We start from the raw sequence: 5048 nt of genomic DNA, 5'->3' as shown, positions 1-5048 counted from the left end.
TGCGTGATGACGTCAGTGATAGTGCGCGAAGCGTCTATATTATCTATTTATTTGGGTTAAGTTATGAAAGCTGGAGGGAAAACAACATTGTATTTGAAGTTACTGCACGTTGCCTGTACATTACCTGTATAATTATTTAAGGAAATCGTGCAGCAGAGTGCAGTATCTGCTTTTTTGGGGTTAATTAAAATAATTACGTCATATTTTTGTATGCCTAAAGATTACTTAATTAATACATGATAAATCTGGGTACTATCATCTATCTACCTATAACACATTTTGGATGGCAAGTCAAAAAACTTTAAAGCCATTTTTCTCAGTTTTGAAGTTACTGCGGTCTGCCTGGGTTTGTGTGTGATTTTGTAGTTACTACCCAGGCAACTACCGCCCTGTTTCTATTCTCACCTCCATCTCGAAAGTCATGGAAAAAATAGTCTACGAACAGGTCGAAAAGTACCTAGCGGAAAAAAATCTAATCTACGAATTCCAATCTGGCTTCAGAACATCCCACTCCACTGACACATGCCTTCTCTATTTGAATGACCACATCAAACAAGAGGTGGACGCAGGCAAATACTGCGGCATGGTCATGCTGGACCTACAAAAGGCCTTTGACACGGTCAATCACTCCATTCTGATTGACAAGCTAAAAGCAATTGGTTTTGATAGTCTATCAGTGAGCTGGATGCAATCCTACCTTGAGGGGAGGGAACAGATGGTGGAGGTAAACGGTACCCTATCCCCCCCCCCCTCACAGTGAGCTGTGGTGTTCCACAAGGAAGCATACTAGGACCGCTACTGTTCCTAATTTATGCAAATGACATGTCGTCAGCTTGTGACTGCAACTTGTTCCTGTTTGCGGACGACTCAGCCCTGCTGGTCTCTGACAAGAACAAGTTACAGGTTGAAAAAACCCTCAGCTCGGAACTAGGCAGAATCTGCATATGGCTCGCTGATAACAAACTATCATTACACATGGGCAAAACAGAGTCCATTCTCTTCGGTTCAAATAACAAACTCAGCAAGACCGACGGCTTCTCAGTTACAGTGGGTGACAATATTGTCACAAGGAAAGATGAAATTACCTACCTGGGTTCCATCCTAGAGGCTAATCTCTCCTGTGACAAAATGGCATCCAATGTAATAAAAAAAGTCAACCAACGAACTCGATTCTTGTACCGGATCTCCTCTCTGGTAAACAAGAACACCCTGAAGACTCTGGCAGGAGCACTCATTCAGGGGTACTACGACTATGCTTGCACCTCATGGTACCAAAGCACCTCAAAGGCGCTAAAAACAAAATTACAAACATCTCAAAACAAACTGGTCAGACTACTGCTTGACCTTACTCCTAGAACCCACCTCACCCCTGCCCACTTTGACAACCTAGGATGGCTTAGAGTAGACGACAGAGTACAACAACTTGCAATGGGCCTGGTCTACAAGATACACTACACGACCAAGGTACCCATGTACATGTCAAAATACTTCCCAAAGGTCAGTGAATACCACGATCACAACACCAGAGGGAGCTCCACAAATCATGTTAAACCCAGATTCGTCTCAAATAAGGGACTAAACACGTTTCGCAATTATGCCACATCAATGTGGAACGCCCTACCCAAAGCTGTAAAGGAATGTGGATCACTACCCACTTTCAAAACCTCTCTCAAGGGACACCTACGGGAGACTGCAATTCAACACTGGCCCCTGTAAATATCCTAACCCAACCCCCTCCAATGTACAGTCATTTACCTAGTATGCTTTTGTCAATAGTTCAATGTACAATTGTGTTTGTTTGTACAGTGTCTCCCCCCCCCCCCCCCTCAATGTACAGTGTTACTTGTTTATACAGTGTGCCCCCCGCCCCCCCCCCCCCCAACCACCTCCAATGTAAATTACCCAGTATGGTTGTCAATATCCCAATGTACCCAACCCCCCCCACCCAACCTCCTCCAATGTACAGTTTCTACGTCAAATGTATATACTCCCTTTTCTTGACTCCTTCTGTATCACAAACAGTACTGTATTTGCAAATCTGGTATGTCATAAATGTATAGATGTAGCAGTACTGACTATCTGTATGTCATGTATGTCATATATGTCTATATGAATTGAAAATGGGGGACCCTGATGGAAACAAGACAAACGTCTTTCTCAGGTCTGCATCCCCTTAACAATTGTATGTATTGAGCCGTACTGTATTGTACCCATTCTGCAATCTGTTAAATAAAGTTTTCATTCATTCATTCATTCATTCATTCATTCATTCATTCACTGCAGTTTTTAAAACCCCATATCTCCAAAACTGAGCGACATTAACATCTGAAACTTGGTCACAAGATAAAACATTTATTGACAAGTTCAATTTCACTCATAACTAAATTTTGACTTTTTTCTAGTTACTGTGGTTAGCCTTGACAGGGCAGTGGTGTGCGCCGTGTTCTTACAGGCTTTATTTGGGAGGAATCATGGTGATTTCGTTCATGTCAACTCTACAGGCCTCCTTGGAATTAATTAATCATAATTTAAATAAATATGACAATATTTGTATGCTAAAAAGTTTTGTTTTCCATTTACAGTCATGCCTCAAGAGGCATTGTAATGTCCGAAAATAAATAAAAACCCTACACCAACACTGCAAATGACAGTGGACAAATAAATAAGAACTAAAGCTATAATCGTGTGGATATATCTATAGTGGAATAGACTGTATTAATATTCCATATTTATACCGTCTTGTTGCGCACTCCTGGCCACCTGTTCAGCACACACACACACACGTGCGCACGCGCACACTAGCCTACGTGTGTAATGAATGAACAGTAGGCTTATATTATTCTAATTACTTGTTTCATTAGGAGATAGTAGATACTGTATTGTATAAAATATGTAAATAACTATGTACAAATACCGATATGCCCTACTATGTTACTTGTTTATTGCACAATGTTGTTTTATTGGATTCTATTATATGTTGTTACTACTGTATTGCACATCGTTGCGGGCAAGACCACCCGCATTTCATTGTATACTTGTATGCCGTGACAAATAAAACTCTTGACTTGACTTGACTTGAGCACCTACGGGAGGCTGCAATTCGAAACTGGCCACCGTAAATGCCCAAAACCCCCACCACCTCCTAATAGACAGTCTCCTCCCCACCGCATGTATATATTCCCTCCCCGCCGTATGTATACTTCCCTCCCACCCACCCACCCCCTCCTAATGTACAGTCCCCTCCCCATCATATGTATATACTCTGTCAGGATCTAGGGGTAACAGTACTGTATATTTGAATACCGCCTATGTCACAAATGTATCAGTACTAAATACCTATATGTCCCTATGCCATAAATGTCATGTATGTTGTGTATGTCATAAATGTCTATATGAATTGAAAATGGGGGACCCTGATGGAAACAAGACAAACGTCTTTCTCAGGTCTGCATCCCCTTAACAATTGTATGTATTGAGCCGTACTGTATTGTACCCATTCTGCAATCTGTTAAATAAAGTTTTCATTCATTCATTCATTCACTTGACTTGTAACGTCCCGAGGCCCAGCCCTTGCTGGGCTAGTTATGATAATGACATTGGACATTCCCTACCTCCTGACAGTGGTCTCCTACCTGGTCCCCTACCTCCCTCTAGTGGCCAGAGGAGCCAGATGGTACAGGCGGCCATCTTGGTCTGGTTTAAGATAATAGATTTTTTTTTATTTTATTTTTTTTATCTTTTCCCACCTCCTTCTTTTTCCGATTTTTCTCCCATCCCACCCTTCCTGGTTGTTGCGCACTTTCCCCTACTGTTGGTCCGAGAGGCCGGAGACTGTCACATGCTTTCCTCCGACGCATGTGCAGCCTGCCGGCAGCCAGCCTGGCCGCGCAGATTCTCACTGGGAGAGTGTAACGTGTGGGAGGCCGCACTACCTCTCTCCAGATCCTACCCTTGCTGAACAGGCGCCCCGACCAAACTGTAGGGGTCGCTGTCCACAACGCCCAGGACCCACCCTCTAATACTGCCAATTGTATTAGTGTGAACGGCCAGCCAAGCTGGTGACAACGCCGGGAGCTGGATTCGAACACGCAAATCCAGCATCTCCGGCGTTGGTGACGAACGCAATCTCCGCTACGCCAACTGACTGCCAAGATAATAGAGTTAATCTCTAATTATTTATTATCTTGGGCCATCCCTGTCTTTGTTTGATGTCGTCTCCCTGTCTGGTTGTTGTGTGTGTTATTGCTTTTTGTGTCTAGTTTGGTGTTTATTGATTCTGTGTTTTGGCCTGGCCCTGCCGCGTGTAGCTTATTCCCAGCGGAAGAGTGCGTCGCGTGCTTCCGCGTTTTCCCTGATTGGCTGCGACGCCCATGTGACCGCGGCAGCGCGAGAGAGCGGCAGTGCGGAAATAGGCTGTCTATTGCCATTCTCTAAGACAAACTCTAACCTTAACCAGCTCCTTAACAGCGCCTAAACTTAACCCTTCTAACCTTAACCAACTCCGAAACAATGCCTAACCTTAACCTTAACCATAACCAACTCCGAAAGAATATTGCCATTCTCTAAGACAAACTCTAACCTTAACCAGCTCCTTAACAGCGCCTAAACTTAACCCTTCTAACCTTAACCAACTCCGAAACAATGCCTAACCTTAACCATTACCAACTCCGAAACAATGCTTAAAGTTAACATGCCTAAACTTAACCGGCGAAAGAATGCATGTTAAAAAAAAATAAAATAAAAATTGAAGGGAATTGAACTTGTCACCAACGGACCACAGGATCCACAGCACGGCGGCATACCAGTTGAGCTAAGCGTCGAATGAAAAAGATCAGGGATTACGGCTACATAATGCCGCAAGCTCTGCCGCTCTGTGGCTGCCGCGGGGCGTGTCGCAGCCAATCAGGGAAAACGCGGAAGCACTCGGCAGCACTCTTCCGCTGGGGATAAAGAATAGGCGGCCCTGCCAGGTGTTGCTCGTTGTAATTAGTGTTTGTATTTAAGTGTGGGTCTGTCCTCACTTCCTCGTGGCGTCATTTCCTCCTGTA

The sequence above is a fragment of the Notolepis coatsorum genome (assembly GCF_963971535.1).
Source record: "Notolepis coatsorum genome assembly, chromosome: 9".
In the NCBI taxonomy this organism is placed as follows: Eukaryota; Metazoa; Chordata; class Actinopteri; order Aulopiformes; family Paralepididae; genus Notolepis; species Notolepis coatsorum.
Note: the sequence above shows the minus strand (reverse complement) of the source record.